The sequence below is a fragment of the Crocuta crocuta genome, unplaced genomic scaffold, assembly GCF_008692635.1.
Source record: "Crocuta crocuta isolate KB4526 unplaced genomic scaffold, BGI_CrCroc_1.0 scaffold99, whole genome shotgun sequence".
Taxonomy (NCBI): Eukaryota; Metazoa; Chordata; class Mammalia; order Carnivora; family Hyaenidae; genus Crocuta; species Crocuta crocuta.
Window position 1 is genome coordinate 5,054,652 of NW_027551560.1, and position 18,258 is coordinate 5,072,909.

An 18,258-nucleotide genomic window follows, 5' to 3' on the forward strand; every position below is an offset into this window, starting at 1 on the left:
ATTTTGTACCCTGCGACTTTGCTGAATTCATGGATCAGTTCTAGTAGGCTTCTGGTAGAGTCTGTCAGGTTTTCTATGTAGAGTATAATGTCATTTGGGAAAAGTGAAAGTTTGACTTCATCTTTGCCAATTCTGATGCCTTTTATTTCCTTTTGTTGTCTGATTGCTGATGCTAGGTCTTCCAGCACTATATGAAACAAGAGTGGTGAAAATGGACATCCCTGTCGTGTTCCTGATCTCAGGGGGGAAAGCTCTCAATTTTTCCCCATTGAGGATGATGTTAGCTGAGGGCTTCTCAGAGATGGCTTTTATGATGTTTAAGTAATTTCCTTCTATCCCGACTTTCTCGAGGTCTTTTAAGAAGGGATGCTATATTTTGTCAAATGCTTTTTCTGCATCTATCGACAGGATCATATGGTTTTTATCTTTTCTTTTGTTGATGTGATGTATCACATTGATTGCTTTGCGAATATTGAACCAGCCCTGTAACCCAGGAATGAATCCTGCTTGATCATGGTGGATAATTCTTTTTATGTACTGTTGAATTCGATTTTTAAGTATCTTGTTGAGGATTTTTGCATCTGTATTTATCAAGGATATTGGCCTGTAGTTCTCTTTTTTTGCTGGGTCTCTGTCTGGCTTGGGAATCAAAGTGATGCTGGCTTCATAAAATGAGATCAGAATTTTTCTTCGATTTCTATTTTTTGGAATAATTTGAGAAGGATGGGTATTAATTCTGTTTTAAATGTCTGGTAGAATTCCCCAGGGAAGCCATCTGGCCCAGAGCTCTTATTTGTTGGGAGATTTTTGATAACTGATTCGGTTTCCTCACTAGTTATGGGTCTGTTCAGGCTTTCTATCTCTTCCTGGATGTATTTTGGTAGTGTGTGTGTGTTTAGGAATTTGTCCATTTCTTCTAAATTGTCCAGTTTGCTGGCATATAGATTTTCATAGTATTCCCTGATAACTGCTTGTGTTTATGAGGGATTGGTTGTAATAAGTCCATTTTCATTCATGATTTTGTCTATTTGAGTGCTCTCTCTTTTCTTTTTGAGATGCCTGGCTAGAGGTTTGTCAATTTTGTCTATTTTTTAAAAAAAACAACTCTTGATTTCATTGATCTGTTCAATTGTGGTTTTTTTTCTATTCTATATTGTTTATTTCTTCCCTGATTTTTATTATTTGTCTTCTTCTTCTGTGTTTGGGGTGCTCTTATTTCTCTCCCTCTCGTTCCTTTAGGTGTGCTGTCAGATCTTGCACTTGTGCTTTTTCTAATTCTTGAAATAGGACTGGAGTGCAATGTAATTTCCTCTTAGGACTGACTTTGCTGCATCCCATAGACTTTGGATTGTTGTATTTTTGTTTTCATTTGTTTCCATAAAAATTTTAAATTTCTTCTCTAATTGCCTGATTAGCCCATTCATTCTTTAGTAGGGTGTTTTTTAACCTCCATGTTTTTTGAGGTTTTCCAGACTTCTTCCTGTGATTGATTTCAAGTTTCAAAGCATTGTGATCTGAAAGTGTGCATGGTATTATCTCAATTCTTTTATATTTATTGTGGGCTGCTTTATGTCCCAGTATGTGATCTGTCTTAGAGAATGTGCCATGTGCACTTGAGAAGAAAGTGAATTCCATGGCTTCAGGATGTAAAGTTCTAAATATATCTGTCAAATCCATCTGGTCCAATGTGTCATTCAAGTCCGTTATGTCTTTATTGATTTTCTGTCTACTTGATCTATCCATTGCTGTAAGTGAAGTATTAAAGTCCCCTGCTATAAGCACATTCTTATCCATAAGAGTGTTTCTGTTTGTGATTGTTTTATATATTTAGGTGCTCACATATTTGGTGCGTAGACATTTAAAATTGTTAGCTCTTCCTGATGGATAGACCCTGTAATTATTATATAATGCCCTTCTTCATCCCTTGTTACTGTCTTTAATTTAAAGTCCAGTTTGTCTGATATAAGTATAGCTACTCCAGCTTTCTTTTGACATCCAGTACATGATAGGTATTTCTCCATACCCTTACTTTCAATCTGAAGTTGTCCTCGAGTCTAAAATAAGTTTCTTGTAGACAGCAAATAGATGGGTTTTGTTTTTTTGTCCATTCTGCTACCCTATGTCTTTTGATTGTGGCATTTAGTTCATTTACATTCAGTGTTATTATTGAAAAATATGTGTTTAGAGTCATCGTGTCCTTTGTGGGATTTATGCTTGTGGTGGTGTCTCTGGTATCTTGCGTTCCTTGCAACGTTTTCCTCAGAGAGTCCCCCTCAGGATTTCTTGTAGGGCTGGTTTAGTGGTGACGAATTCTTTCAATTTTAGTTTATTTGGAAAGATTTTTATCTCTCCTTTTATTCTGAATGACAGGCTTGCTGAATAGAGGATTCTTGGCTGCATATTTTTTCTGTTCATCACATTGAAGATTTCCTGCCATTCCTTTCTGGCCTGCCACGTTTCAGTAGATAGGTCTGTCACCACTCTGAGAGATTTCCTTTTGTATGTTAGGGTCCTTTTATCCCTGGATACTTTCAGAATTCTCTCTTTATTCCTTATATTTAGCCAGTTTCACTATGATATATCATGCAGAAGATCAATTCAAGTTACATCTGAGGGGAGTTCTCTCTGTCTCTTGGATTTCGATGTCTGTTTCCTTCCGCAGATTGGGGAAGTTCTCTGCTATAATTTGTTCAAGGACTCCTTCAGCGCTTTTCCCTCTCTCTTCCTTTCTGGAATTCCTATGATACGGATATTATTCCGTTTGATTGTATTGCTGAGCTCCCGAACTCTCCTTTCTTTTTCCTGTATCATTATGTCTCTCTTTTTCTCAGCTTCGTCTTTTTCTATAATTGTGTCTTCTAAATCACTTATTCTCCTTTCTGTCTCTTCAATCCATGCATTGGATGCCTCCATTTTATTTTGCATCTCATTTATAGCATGTTTTAATTCATCAAACTATTTTTAATCTCCATAGTCTTTGTAGCAATAGTTTCTCTGATGTCTTCCATGCCTTTTTAAAGCCCAGCGATTAGTTTTTTGACTGTTGTTCTAAATCTTGTTCAGTTATGTTGTTTATATCTGTTTTGAGCAGTTCTTTAGCTGTCAATTCTTCCTGGAATTTCTTTGGAGGAGAGTTCTTCCGTTTCATCATTTTGGTTAGCTTTCTATCTTGTTAGTTTTAAAAGCTTGTTATGCACTCTGCACCTGCCAGTGCTGCTGTATTAAAGAAGTCCCTTTGACTGTCCAGGGCCTCTCCATTCAAAAGTGTTCTTTGAATGGTATCTCTTGGTCTCTCTTGTTGAGACCTTGGCTATTTTATTTTCCTACTGCTAGTGGTATTTGGGACTCTCCACCATGTGCTCTTTGGCTTGTTTCTTGAGGTAGCCCTGGAAAAGAAAACAGACAGACAAAGACACAGGGAACAAAGGCACAGAAACACACGGAGAAATGCAACAAACATGCGGACGAAAAGGGAAAACAAAAAAGGGACACATACAAAAAAAAGAAAAGAAAAGAGGAAGGACGGAAGGCGAATAATAAAAATAAAAAATACAGAAAAGAGAAAAAAGAAGAAAAGAAAAGGAGAAAGAAAAAACCTAGTAGACAAAGGTCAATCTAAAGCATATAACCAGGATTCCCAGCTCAAATAGTCAGGTGTATGCAGTGCTGGTGGAAGAGCATAAAGAAAGAGAGAAATGACAGGGCGGGGAGGAAATGAAATTGGAAATTAGATGAGCAGGCATAAGCAGTAAGAGGCATATTTCAAAGAGAGAAAGAGTGGGATATGGTTGGAGAGAAATGACGATGATGCTACTCAGAGAAACTATATAGTCTGATTACTCCAGAAAGAGATAAAAAGGCAGAGGTGGAGGTATAGAATTTACATCTAGAGAATGAATTAAATGTGACTCTTTAAGCAAGCCAGTGACAGAATTAATCAGGGCAGTGCATCATGTTGGTCTTGCCCCAGCTCCGGTAAGAAAAAAAAAAAAGAAGAAGAAGAAGAGGGCAGCTCTCTAGCAGGGATGGGTGTGGTTTGGTCCAGTGGGTGGGGGGGGTCCTGCTTTGGTGGTTGTGGGAAGAGTGGCGGTGCCCCAGTCCCTTTTTGAACCAAGCATTGCAACTCACTCTTTTGGGTGTGTAATCTCCCTGTGCCTGGGGTCTAGCCAAGGTGGGCTGTGCTCTATATCCCAAGCCAGGTCTCGTTTCCAGATCTCAGTCTGCGCGCCGCATTGATAAACTCGCAGGCGAGCAGTTTCAAGTCTCTCGCCTTCCCCCTGGGGATCGAGCCAGAAGCCGCTGCTCCTGTCTCCTCCAGGTCAGGCTGACAAGCAAGGAGCAGTTTCACCTGGGGTCGAATGGGACCAGTGCATCCTGCCTAGGGTCAGCTGGACAGCAGGAAACCGGGTCCCTCTGTGTCCCGTCACCCAAAGTATAAACTCATGGTCAAATCCCTCAGAGCAGTTTCAAGCCTTTCGCCTCCCCGCTAGGGATCCAGCCGAGCCAGAAGCACAAAGGCGTGGTCGCCGTGCGACCCCTCCTGGTCAAGCTGGGGAGAGGGGAGCAATTTCCTTGGGGGTCGCCTGGGACGAGTGCGTCCCGCACAGGGTCACCTGGACAGCAGGAAACCGGGTCCTTCTGTGTCCCGAGAGGAGGTTTTTTCTCTTCTCCAGCGACAGGGACAGTGTCTTGAGCAGTTTCGGCCTCTCTCTTTCCCCTCTAGACTCACTGCAGCTCCCCGCAGAGGGTGATTCCCCCCTCCCTCTGTGTCTCCGGTCCGGCCCGATTTTATCTTCCCCAGTTCACACTCAGACTAGAAGGTTTTCTCAGAGGACTCTGTCTCCTTTTCCTCCCAAACTCCTAGATTCTTTAAGGGTTCCTATGGCTTCAGGCCTTCTCCATGTGAGATTTGGGGGCAAGTGAAATGTACAGAGCTCCCTACTTCTCCACCATCTTACCTCCCCTTAAGGGGTCACTTTTATTATCCATGTTTTGCCAGGATAAAGAGAAATTAAGGTTGCTTCCGAGTGAGTGAGCAGGTGAGTGTGGGAAGCTGTCTTGCCCCCTCCTGGAAAAAGACCAAGGAACAAGTAGGGCACCATGGCAGTGTGTGGTCTCAGGAAGGCAGTGCTGACCACCTGGGGTCCAGGTTCCTGGCGCTGTCCTATGAGTGTGGCCAGCCAGCAGGGACCTTCTGCTGCCCTACCTGTCTGGATCATGAGCTCTAAAAAAGCAGGGGCACAGTGGGCTGTACATCTTCCTGCAGCAGTATATTTCCCATCAGGCCCCTGTAAATGCTTGTGTGCTGTGTAAACTGCCCTCAGTTCCTGGGGGGTGGGGTGGGGGGAGGGAAGGTGGCAATCTCTCTGGCATTCAATGGACTGAAATTTTTTTTCAACCGACTGAATTCAAAAGTAACTATTCACTCATGTTTGCTTCCAAGTTCAGTTTGTCAGGACCAATTGGAGAGTGAACCCACTAAAGCTTGACAAAGTTGTTTTTGACTTTATTATTTTTCTGAAAACATGAAAGAGAAGAAGGGAAGAACACCAGCTTCCCAGAGGGATCACTGATGAGCAAAGTTCACCAAGGTGAAGCCTGGACTCAGCATTGCATTGTGCCAACATACTGCCCACAGGTGACCTATTTCAGTGCATCGTGCACATTTAGGGGATGAATACGCAAAGAAAAGAAGGGTGAAAGCCACAGTGATGGAAGCTGGTTTGGCTGACAGTCTCCAAGGTCACCTTAGTCCTTGACTCTCCATCCAGCCTTGCACCATTGTTAATTCCCACTAGCAATGTAAAAGAATTCCAGTTTTACTCTATCCTCAGCAACATTCTGTCTTGTCAGTCCTCTTAATTTTAGCTATCTTAGTAGGTTTAGTAAGGATCTCGATGTGGTTTTAGTTTGTGTTTCTCTAATACCTAATGATGTTGGGTAGTTTCCTGATGCTTATTAGACACTTTTCCATCTTCTTTTGATAAATATCTGTTCAAGAGGGAAATCTTTGTAACCTTTAATGTACAAACTAGAAATAATCACTTGTCTATTTCAGAACAAATTTCTCTCTTCCTCTATAAAGGAATGCCATTTGGGTGGCTCAGTCAGTTAAGTGTCCGACTTTGGTTCAGGTCATGATCTTATGGTTTGAGGGGTCGAGCCCCACGTCAGGCTTTGCACTGACAGCTCAGCACCTGAAGCCTGCTTCAGATTCTGTGTCTCCCATTATGTCTCTCTCTCTCTTTCTCAAAAATAAATAAGCATTCTCCAGAGAAACTACGTATAGGAGGATTAGGAGGAACTTGACGGAGGAACAAGGGGGAGAAGAAGGGCGGAAATGGTGGGGGAAAGGGAGAGAAGCAAACCATGAGAGACTTTTGAATGCTGACAAAAACTGAGGACTGATGGATGTGGGGGGAGGGGGGGATGGGCATGGAGGAGGACACTTTGGGGATGAGCACTGAGTGTTATGTGGAAACTAATTTGACAATAAACTATTAAAAAAAAAAAATAAAATAAAATAAAATAAAATAAAAAAAAAAATAAATAAATAAATAAATAAATAAGCATTCAAACAAACAAACAAACAAACAAACAAAAAGCATGCCATAGAATGTAGTTCTAGGGAGGAAAAAAAATGGATTGGTAATAATTCTATTGAAGTAGGTCAAATTTGCCCTAAACTTGAAGGTTTCAATACTCATTCACATAGTTGCAGAATTCTTGACCATGCTGTACTGACCATCAAGCATAATGCCCTGCAGGTTTGAATTTAGAGGTCTGGTCACTAAACTCTTTTGTTTTCCATGGAACTCATGGTAAATGTCAACTCACCTTTCCACACCTTACATCTGAGGCAATCCTAGGTGATTCTCATAACTGGTAACAGGCAGAGTGTGACCCCAAATCCAACAACCTAAATATATAGGTTTCCCTCTAATGGGAACCTCTGTGCCCTGGCACTCTGGCAACGTGATGATGCCCGTGGATCTCGTCTCACAACAATGCTTTTAGGTGTCTGCCATAAAATACTTAAGTTTATAAGGTGATTGGTCACTGAAATATATTTATAAAAATATAAATATGAAATAGGGAACATGAAAATATGAGTTCCCCCAGCAGAGTCTCTTCTAAGTGCTGTAAGTTGGAAGTGCTGAAAAGCATTTATAATTTTATAAGTTATGTGGACCATCTGTAATGCATAACAAATATATGATTTCTCATGACCACAAAGCCATGGGTACTACAAATATTACCTATGTCAGTTGGTGACAAACACACTTGAAGGGAATGCCAATTTCAATCAGTGCTGGAGAAAAGAAAGATGCACTTTTCTCCCATATAAATTCATGTTCTCTGCCATGAATTCTGTACCACCCACAATTCATTGCTAAAGATATAACCTCCAATATGATTGTGTTGGGATGTAGGGTTATAGGAGCAAAGGGTAGGTGACCCTAAAATGTGCCACTTTGGCATATTGATTATGATAAAAGTTAATCAAGAGACAGTCTGTGCAGAAGAGCACTCAGGGCCTCCCCCGCCCCCCTGAGAGCAGGAAAGAACTCTCACTGTGGAAGGCAGCCTCCTTGCACCAGGAGATAAGAGACATTCTTGTCACCAGAGACGGGGGATTCAGAGCCCAGAAGGCTGTATCCTCCACACTGTCACTTTTTCCTAACTTCCCACTCAGCCCAAATTCTGTTCAGAATTCCTTACTAATTGAAGCTCCCAGAGTTAAGTTTTCTTGGTCTAGTCAACTCCTCATGGATCCATTGTCTCTCTCTCTGAAAAGTATAAAATCTTCCTGTCTCAGTCATTTCCTTAGTTCCCTATTTTATGATTAGGCTTCTGAGAGCAGGTAATAAAACTTCAGGATTTTTCTCCTATTGTTTCCTAGAAATGCAATTCTTAGTCCAGCCTGAAAACCTCGAGGATAGAGAAGAGTTTTTCCTTCTCTTTAGTCACTATAGCTTCAGCAGCAGATTTTGTAATAATATTAAAATTAAGGAGAAGTTTTTGATCACAGACCCTTATATTGATCCCTAACCCTGGAAATGGGGATGTGCTTACCAAAAGGCATGAACCCTTAATGGGGAAAGACTCCTTGTAGGTCCTTTCTAACTAAACAATGAGAATTCAGGGGAGTCGACCAATGAGATGTCTTATTTTGCTTGTGCAAAGTTAGGGGGCAGTTATATTCTTCCCTAGCCTGAAGTAAAAGAGGTTACCTACCTTCCCTTAGCCATGGCCTGGGAGACACAGGGAGAGGGCCCCATCCTTCAAGGCCAATCAATGCCAGAACAGACGAACGGAGGTTCGGGAGAGAGAGTTTGCCTATGGTCGGTGAAAGTGTGAAGTGTTGGTCTGCTGTCCTGGGCAGAAGCGGTGGACCCTCCAAGTTGACCCTTCTCTTCCCCGGGGATCTAACTTGGATGTCTCCAGCATCCTTGAATTCTGCAGAAGCATCAGTGTGGGGAGCCCTCGGTGAGGTCCCCTTTACAGGCGGGAAGCCTGTCTTCCTCTGATGAGGTTTACAGTACCCCATCACCTGCTCTGACAGTGACCACCAGGTTCCTTTGAGTTCAAATGCAAGAAGTCGTCTTTATCCTGTTGATGACAGGAGTGAGCATCAGACATTAGACTGACAGCAGCTGGACCCCAGCCAGAGACAGCAAGGGTCCGCACAAGGTGCATGCTGACAAGATCCCAAGATGTTTGTAAGGTTCTTGTTAAGGCTCCTAGGGTTTGCCCAGTGAGGCGGGTGCCTTGCTCACTGGAGAGAGGAGGAAGTGCACCCCAGGTGGGAAATACATGTTAACAGTTTGGTTGGTTGGTTGGTTGGTTGGTCGGTCATTGTGAAAGCATCAGTCTTGTGACAGGGACTGGCTCTACCCCATCTGGAAATGAGTGTACAATAACAAGAACCTGTGGATCGCCCGTCCTAAGTGGTGGTTTAATGAAGTCCTGTTGCAGGTGTTACAATTTTATGGAAGTCTCTACACCATTGTCTGTTTCTAATTTGAGTTATCTGGGGGAAACAACTGAAAAAGGAGGTTTGTCAGGGAGCCGGGAAGAACCAAGCTGTTGTGTTGGACTTTCCACAGCCTTGTTTATTGAATTTGCCACCGTTATTTGTCTGGGTTAAGGCTTTTGTTGTTGTTGTTCAGAAACTGACTGTGTGGATGTCACCAGGACAGTAGGACGGCTAAAGTCTGGCAATGAGGGACTATTTTTGCAGAAGCAGAATTGAATTTAGCTAAAAGTGGCACAATCTTAAAATATAAACTAAAGGCTTAGTATTATTTGTATATGTAATCAGCCTATTTAGTGTAACAAATCTTTTGGAATATTTCCGTCCAGAAGAGTCTATAAAGCACTTATGGGAATAGGATCATAGATCTTTATGAAACTTGGACAAACTTATTAAATAAAATAGTTTTAATGTTAATTTTGAGAGAGAGACAGACATAGCATAAGCTGGAGAGGGACAGAGAGAGAGGGAGACACAGAATCTGAAGCAGGCTCTAGGCTCTGAGCTGTCAGCACGGNGGGGGGGGAGAGAGAGGGAGACAGAATCTGAAGCTGTCAGCCCAGAGCCCAATGGAGGGCTCCAACACAGAGACTGTGAGATCATGACCTGAGCTGAGGGAGGATACTTGACTGAGCCACCCAGGTGCCCCTAGACAACCTTATTTAAAGGAGACTAAAGGCCAGGACTCTTTGTCTTTTTAACAGAGAGAAAACTAAATTTCAGTTTTGCAATGATTAATTTTGATATGTATTTATTTATTTTCAGAGACAGAGTACACGCATGTGTGCTTGAGTGGGTAGGGGGAGGGACCGAAGAAGAGAGAGAGAGAATCCCAAGCAGGATTCACGTTCACCCCAGAGCCCGACACTGGGACTGGATCTCACCATCCTGAGATCATGACCTGAGCCAAAATCAAGGGTAGGTCACTTAACCCACTGAGCCATTCTGTTGTCCCTAATTTTTATATTTAAACTTATTTTTTACTAAATTTATTTTAAATGTAACCAGCTTGATCCCATATTAAAAATTTTTGACACACCTCTAATTGTTTTATATTCTGATTTTATTTAATGTTTTCTCTTCGAACCACACTTATTTTAGGACAAAACTACTTTTTTTTAATTTAAAATTTTTTTATTTTCGAGAGAGCGAGAGTGAGAGACAGCATAAGTGGGTAAGGAACCTAAAGCAGACTCCAGGCTCTGATCTGTCAGCACATCAGCACAGAGCCCAATGTGGGGCTCGAACTTATGAACTGCCAGATCATGACCTGAACCAAAGTCAGACACTAAACCGACTGAGCCACCCAGGCACCCTACTTTCCTTTTCTTAATAGAAAAATGTATCTCTGTTTCTTATGCCTTTTTTTCGCCTGAAAACCTATCTCATTTTCCTGACATATGGAGATATTTATCATTTTTAGTAGTTTTAATTACTTACCTCAATTAGATTTTTTAACTTTTGAACCTTGACATCATGAAAACTAAGTAGTAAGCCATGGCAGACTCACTGGACCAGACTGTAAACTCCCTGCTGACAGGTTACAACTACACTCATGGGGTGGTTGAAACTGCACTTAGTTTCTGTGTTAAGTACCAGATTGGGAACTCAGTTGATTGGTGCCTTTTTTCTTTTTTTAACATTCCCAAATAATAGTTTACCCTAATCTTTTTGATAACATAAAACCTTAAAAGATTTGCTACTTAAAATAATGAATTAAGTAAAATTCATTGAAAGTGTAGATCATTTCCAAATAAGACAAAAATACTAGGACATTAACTACTAAGCATAGGTTTATCTACTATTAGCTTCTTGTCACAGAGAAATTAAAAATATTTGGATATGTTCATGTTATATAAAGAAAACTTAAAAAGGCATATGTCTCTAGAAATGTTTAAATATATTCATAAGTTTCCAAATAGGCCTGGAATTCTATAGACAGACAGGCAACATGAGGCTCATAGGACATCCTGAGATAAGGAGAGAGGTCAGGGCTGGGGCTACATAGAGGGAGATGTAAGAACATATACAAAGAGAGAAATGACAGGGGCAGAGTGAAAGTGAAATTGAACACTGACCAGGAAGAAAGACTAAAAGACTTAATTCAGAGAGAGAAAGAGGAGAATATGGTAGGAGAAGAGGGGAAAGACATTAAGATAATGTTTGCCAAACCATGAAAGACTCTTGAATACTGAGAACAAACTGAGGACTGATGGGTGTGGAGGGGGAGGGAGGGATGGGCATGGAGGAGGGCACTTGTTGGGATGAGCACTGGATGTTATATGGAAACCAAGTTGACAATAAACTATTTGTAAAAAATTTTTAAAAATTGTAAAAATAAAAAAAAGATAGTTTGCCAAAGAAACTATAACTAATAATCTAATAACTAATAATAATCTGATTCCAGAGAGAGAGAAAGCAAAGTAATGATGGAGGTGTAGAATATGNGAATAAGATCTTGGAGGACAGAAGAGAGATCAAAGCAGACTGCTCGGACACTCAGCCTGGCCCTGCCTTCTCTATACTTGCATCAGAGACTGCAAACTGTCTTCCTTTGGGCATTAACGCTGTGCAAGTCCCTATTGCTACAGCTGACTTGGCTGACCAATCTGTCAGGCCTCCAATCCCATGTTCCTCCATCTTTACCACCAAATATTGGTCAAGAGACAGCAAACATAGTTTTAAAATCTCCTGCTGTTCCTGCTGGGTCTGTTCCTCATCTTAGTGCCAGTGCCATTTGGGGAATTTCTCTGAAAAAAGAAGGCCCTCTTCAGCCGGTCACTGCTACAACTTGTCCTAGTTCTGACCTCACCACGCTTCCTAGCACCTCAACTCCCACCTTACAGGCTTCCATCATCTATTCTTCCCCTGTGTCCAGGGACAACAACCATGTGCCACTTTACATAGTGCTTCCTGGTTCTGAGAAGACACCNGTAAAAATAAAAAAAAGATAGTTTGCCAAAGAAACTATAACTAATAATCTAATAACTAATAATAATCTGATTCCAGAGAGAGAGAAAGCAAAGTAATGATGGAGGTGTAGAATATGTATCAAGAGAATGGATTAAATGTGACTATTCAAGCAAACCAATGGCCAGAGTGCCCAGTCCAGTGGAGGGGAGAGTTAAGAATGCGATAAAGGAAAATATATCTGAAAAGCAAGAATTGATCTAGAGTTAATCACAGCAATACATCAATGTTGGCCTTGCCCGGGCTCTGGTAAATAAAAAAAGCAGCTCTTCAGCGTGGATGGGCATGTTTTGGTGTAGGCAGGTCTCACCTCCACTGTGGCCCCACTGGCAGCTCCCTGATGCCCTCCTTTGGTGGTTGTGAGGAGAAAAATGATGGCACCTCAGTCCTTTCTCAAACCAAGCATTGCAAGTCACTCTTTTGGGTCCCATCTCCGTGTGTCATGGGCGTAGCCAAGGTGGGCCATGTTCTATGTTCCTACCCCGCCTCATTTCCAGATCTTACTCCACGCACTTTACTGATACTGCCCGAAATGTAATCCGGGCTGGGATGCTTCCTACCCAGGAATCGAGTAGGGGGAGTAGGGGGGCAGTTTCTCCATGTGCCACCTGGGACAGTCCAAAGAAAGCTAGAGATAGGATCTCTCTCCAAACGCCCTGCAGTTAGAGATGGGATGATAAGATCCCTCTCTATCCTGGGCAGAGGTTTTTCTCTTCTGCAGGGAAAGTTCTATGAGCAGTTTCAGCCGCTCTTTCTCTTCCCCTCATCTCTCTGCAGCTCTCCATGGAAGGGGCTCCCTCCCCTCCATGCCTCCGGGTCCCGGCCAGCCCATTTATCTTCCCTAGTTCACAATCATGCACCTGTGAGGCTGTTTTCTTAGTGGACTCTATTTCTTTTCCTCCCAGACTCTTGCAGTTCAGTGGCCTATGGCTTCAGGCCTTTTTGTTTGTTTGTTTTTGAGAGATGCAGGCGGGCGAAAAGTATGGAGCTCCCTACTTCTATGACACCTTGCCTCTCACACAAGTCTCTTAGACAACTTTACTTTAAAAATCATTTCCATGTTCAATATCTCATATAGTCCTCAAATCAACTCCATGAGATAGGTATTATTTTCCCATTAGAAATTACCACATCCTAAATTCTTAGTGACTTCTCAAGAAAAGTTCAATGCAAATGTTGAGGTTGGGTTTGTTTTTTTTTAATAGGGGAGTGCTGGATGCTAAAATCAACAGGCATTTTCAGTTCAAGGCAGCAGACTAGAAAACACATTTACTTCCTGTTTCTCCTGTAACAATATTTAATACAAGTGCAGAAATACCAAAATTAACACCAATCAAAGCCAAGAGAATGTAGACATTATCCATCACAGAATGATTCTGATACATTTCGAGAAGGCAAAAAGTGAAATGCAGGACTGATGAATAGAATGATCAAGAAAAGACCGTCCAAGGAAGAGGCTGCACAAGGCCAGTCTGCTTCTGCTGAGTCCTGTTTATAGTCAACAGTAGAAAGAATAGGGGTTGAAAACAAGGAGAAAAAAGATATTTTAGGGGGGGGAAGCTCATTTAATGAGTTCCATGGGTCACTCAGTGTTCCCTCCATAGTAACTCTGTAGGAATGACAACAGATTATTGGTGAGCAAGACAAGGGAACAGGGTGGGAGTGCTGAGCCACAGGGTGTCAGCTCTGGTTCATTGTCACTACTACCAACCCCATCCAAGACTACACACCCATGGCTTCATGGACTATAACTGGAGATTGTTGTTTCATAAATTGTCAAATGAGAAGGAATCTTCCTGGCAACAATATTTTGCAGTTAAAAAATATTTTGTCTTGACAAATTCTGTCTCAACATGTTTGCTTCTGCCAAGGCAAATTATCTTGGAATAACCACTTGCCATCTAATATATTTTGCCTGTAAGGACAAATAAGAGAGTGGTCTATATTTCAAAAAAAGCATCCTGTCTATTCCCATTTGACAAGAGAAGTCATAAGGGAGATTTTTCTGGGATATCTTTACCCAAATTTCCTTGTATTGTCCTGAAGCCCCAACACACACCATATGCTTAATTTTTCCTCCCTCGGAAATAAAACGATGGAAATAACATGACTGTCATTTATTGTTTTCAAATATATCTGACATCATCATCTTTTTCAGAGTTCTCATAAGAAATCTTGCCCAAAATTTGTACAAGTTTGCTATTTCTGTTCAAACAAACACTGCCAAGAAACTGTTCCTTATTGAACTCAAATGACATAAAAGGACTTGTTGTAAAATATCTTATGTTGAAGCTTCCAGCTCCTAGACAATAATACAGGTTTCTTTTGCCAGACACTCAAGCATATCTCTCCCCTCCTGGTCATAAGAATCTCTAGAATTCTGTTTAACTGCCAACAATGTGAGGTGAAGAATGAACCTGGCTGGCATGCTCACAACAACCAAATTGTGTTGATCAATCTTTAATCCAATACATTGTTCCACTCTTAACTTACAATAAATGACATATTTGCTTTCCAGACATTAGTGTGATGCCTCATTAGACATATTCCTAGAAGGCCCGAGAAACTGGCTTCTCGAGAAACTGGCTTCTAATCCATATGGAATAATCCACTGGTGAATTTCTTCCGGGTAGACCACAACATATCTAGAAGATAATCTTTACATAGTTACGTATATATAGTCTTTACATATAATCTTAACTTATTTGGATTTTTCAGAGTAGACCAAAGAGAAAATCTGGGCTGCAAGGCTCAGTTGCAAATGTGGGATGGTACTATGCTTATCACTGTTGGTCATGACCTACATTTTCTGATACCTGAACCCACTGTGGTCCCTGGTGAATTTATGAATTGAGCTTGTGTTCAAGGAAGGCCTGGTCCTGAGCAGTGTCTGTGCTCACTGTAAATATGGCACCATGCTAAGTGCCCTAAGAACTAGGGAAGAGAAAAAGAGAACATGGCAACACGTGATGCATACAAGGTAAGGAGGCACCACAGTCTAAGAGCTCTGGGAGTCACTATGCTCAGTTTGAATCCCAGCTAAGCCACCACCACCTGTGGGATCTGATGGGCTGTCAAAATGTAAATGTTTTGCCGAATTCTTCAAAAGGAAGAAAGCAAGAACCTGCCTTCCAGGAAAGGAGGTCTCGGGGAGCAGCATCCAGTCAGGTCAGGCTTTGGCGACTGCTTGGAAACTGGCACCGTCTGGAAGGGGATGCTGAAAGACTGGGCAGCCCTAGTGAAGATGCAGCTGGCTCTAAACCTCCCAGACAAGCAGAGAGGGCTGTCAGGGATAAGGGGCCACTCCCTCCCAGCGTTGGGAGCCCCCCCACCCCGCCCTAGCACACGTCTTTCTTGGGAGAAAGGCTGGCGACACACACCAAGGCGCTGAGGGACTGGCAACCACAGCACTCCCTTACATTCCCCACGCAGTGGCCTTGCTGGTTGTATACACGTGTCAACGGGCCCAACGGCCAAGGGCAGCAGGCAGCGTTTACACCACCACCGGCGACCGGAAGTCCCAGGTGCTGGAGCCTAACGGGCAGGCTCTGGGGCCTCCCGCTTTGCACTGTGCTGTGGTCTCTTGCCACACAGCACGTGCGCGCCCTTCTTTGTGACGTGTTCCAGGAATGCCACTAGAGTCAGGCTGGGACCTTCAGGCTCAGTGCGTGTTTGACCTTGAGAAGACTCAGAAGCTCCAGAGGCACTCTCTGGATTTTATACTCCAACCTTGCGATCATTTGACGCACAACCTGCTCAATGTGGGCAATCTGCTTAGAAAGGTTCATTTCCCACTCTGCCACCACCATCCCTGGCCTGGCCACCATCGACCCTGGTCTGCCCTGCCCGTGATCCTCATCCACCACCTGGCATGAGATGCCTGAAGGCCCTTTAGCCTGTTTCTCTTTTACCTGCCCTGCTCCTTCACCTGCCCTGGGCCCTGGGCACAGGCTCTTCCACCGGGATCATCGGCCTTTACCACCTAGCTTTCTGTTGAGCTGAGGAGGCGGTACCCCATCCTGCAGGCTGAACGTACCTCTTCTTGGTGAATTGGAGTAACTCTCCAAAAAATCCTGTACTGTCTTCTCATAATTCCAAGTTGTTTGGGCACTCCAGAGCCAGAAGATTCCCTCCTCTGGGGTGCAAATTGACAGTCCTGTTTCCCTATCTGAGAATATAGAGGGAGCGGCAGAACTGGTCCCTTCCAGTTACCTCCTACTTTTGTGCCCAAATGGGAAGGAGGACATGGTCCAAAAAGATCCCAGAGAAAAGACGAAGGCTCCTATAGAGACCAAAGGGCAGGATAGTCGAAACAGGGCTCCCCATAGCTGCAGGGATATACCATTAAGATCTAGCCCCTGGAGACCAGTGGACTTCTCAGCTCCCCGCAATGCAGCCCTGCACCTTTGAACCCCCACCCCCTAATCCTCTAGAAGACAGTTTGAGGAAGGACACCCACAAGTCTCCGGAATTCACTACCCCACTGAGGGTCATGTAGTCACCTCCTCACTTGACCCTGCCAGAGATGTAGTGCCTCATATAGATGCAGCCGTGCTCTCTGACCCAACCCCGGGCTGCCCCTTACTGCAGGAGACATCAGCCAAGGAAGTGTTGGGTGAAAACCATCAGTCTCCTGAGAGCACATCAGACCTATCCAGGAAGGAGATATGGGGTGGTGAGACTTCAGGCGTGACATCAACAAAGGAAGTGTCCAGTAAAAGCCTGTTGGGGACGCATATCTATCCAGGAAAGAGAAACAGGCTAAGGAGCCTTCAGGCATCTCATCAAGGAGCTCTTTTCCACCTGTATCTGCGAGCAGTAGGCCCTGCAAACGGAAGAGATCCATGCCACCTTCTCTGCCGCTGCCACCACCACAGCCACAGTTGTGGGGCCGCCGTGAGTTGCCCCCACCTCCTAAGCTTCCTTGCATAGCTATGGACAAAACCTGGACACCTGGAATAAGATCTTGGAGGACAGAAGAGAGATCAAAGCAGACTGCTCGGACACTCAGCCTGGCCCTGCCTTCTCTATACTTGCATCAGAGACTGCAAACTGTCTTCCTTTGGGCATTAACGCTGTGCAAGTCCCTATTGCTACAGCTGACTTGGCTGACCAATCTGTCAGGCCTCCAATCCCATGTTCCTCCATCTTTACCACCAAATATTGGTCAAGAGACAGCAAACATAGTTTTAAAATCTCCTGCTGTTCCTGCTGGGTCTGTTCCTCATCTTAGTGCCAGTGCCATTTGGGGAATTTCTCTGAAAAAAGAAGGCCCTCTTCAGCCGGTCACTGCTACAACTTGTCCTAGTTCTGACCTCACCACGCTTCCTAGCACCTCAACTCCCACCTTACAGGCTTCCATCATCTATTCTTCCCCTGTGTCCAGGGACAACAACCATGTGCCACTTTACATAGTGCTTCCTGGTTCTGAGAAGACACCACCCGGTAGCAATACTGCTGTGGCCCAGGACTCTATCCATTTACCTAAAAAGTCATCCATTACACAGACCTCAGTTTCCAACCAGTCTGACCCAGGAATCACCTCTCAGCCCACAACTGGGCACCATAATGGGCAGTAGCCTACCGATTCCTATGCGTTAGGATCACCAGTAACCTCAACACAAGCTATGGGCCTGACTGCTCTTGTAGCCCAGCCATCCAGAGACAATGCAGTGGAGTCAGGTTTGGCAGGTTCTACATCTATTACTACTATCAGTATCCAGCCGGCCTCTAGCGACAAGGCATTGAACTTGGTGTGTCCATCCCAGGTCCCATGCATTCACAGGCATCTGGAGCATTCAACATCGGGGCAGGACTGAACAGGGCACCAAGCACGATTTCTGCTCCAACATTTAGTCAGACAACCTGGAATCCCTATGGTGATAGCATGGCTGCTGCTTAAGAGGACTAAATACTGTTCCAGAATTTTGATACAATGCTACTTCCAGCTTAAATCAAGGCACTAAGGGCCCACCCATAAATCCAGGTAGTAGAGCAGTGGGCCAGGGTTGCAGCATTCCCATAGATGACCCATAAGTGTCCTGGGGACTAATCCAGACAAAGAAAACCTTTCCCATGTGAAAGTGCAGCCATCAAGGAGAAGAGTTGCATGTTAAGAGATCAGGTAGCCTCCCCCTTTAATTTGAGCAGTAAGGGGCCAACTGTCAAAAACCCAGGTGGTGGAGTAGTGTGAAAGGGGCACACTGTACCTAAAGATGGAGACTCACCTATTCCTGGTACCCATACGTGCA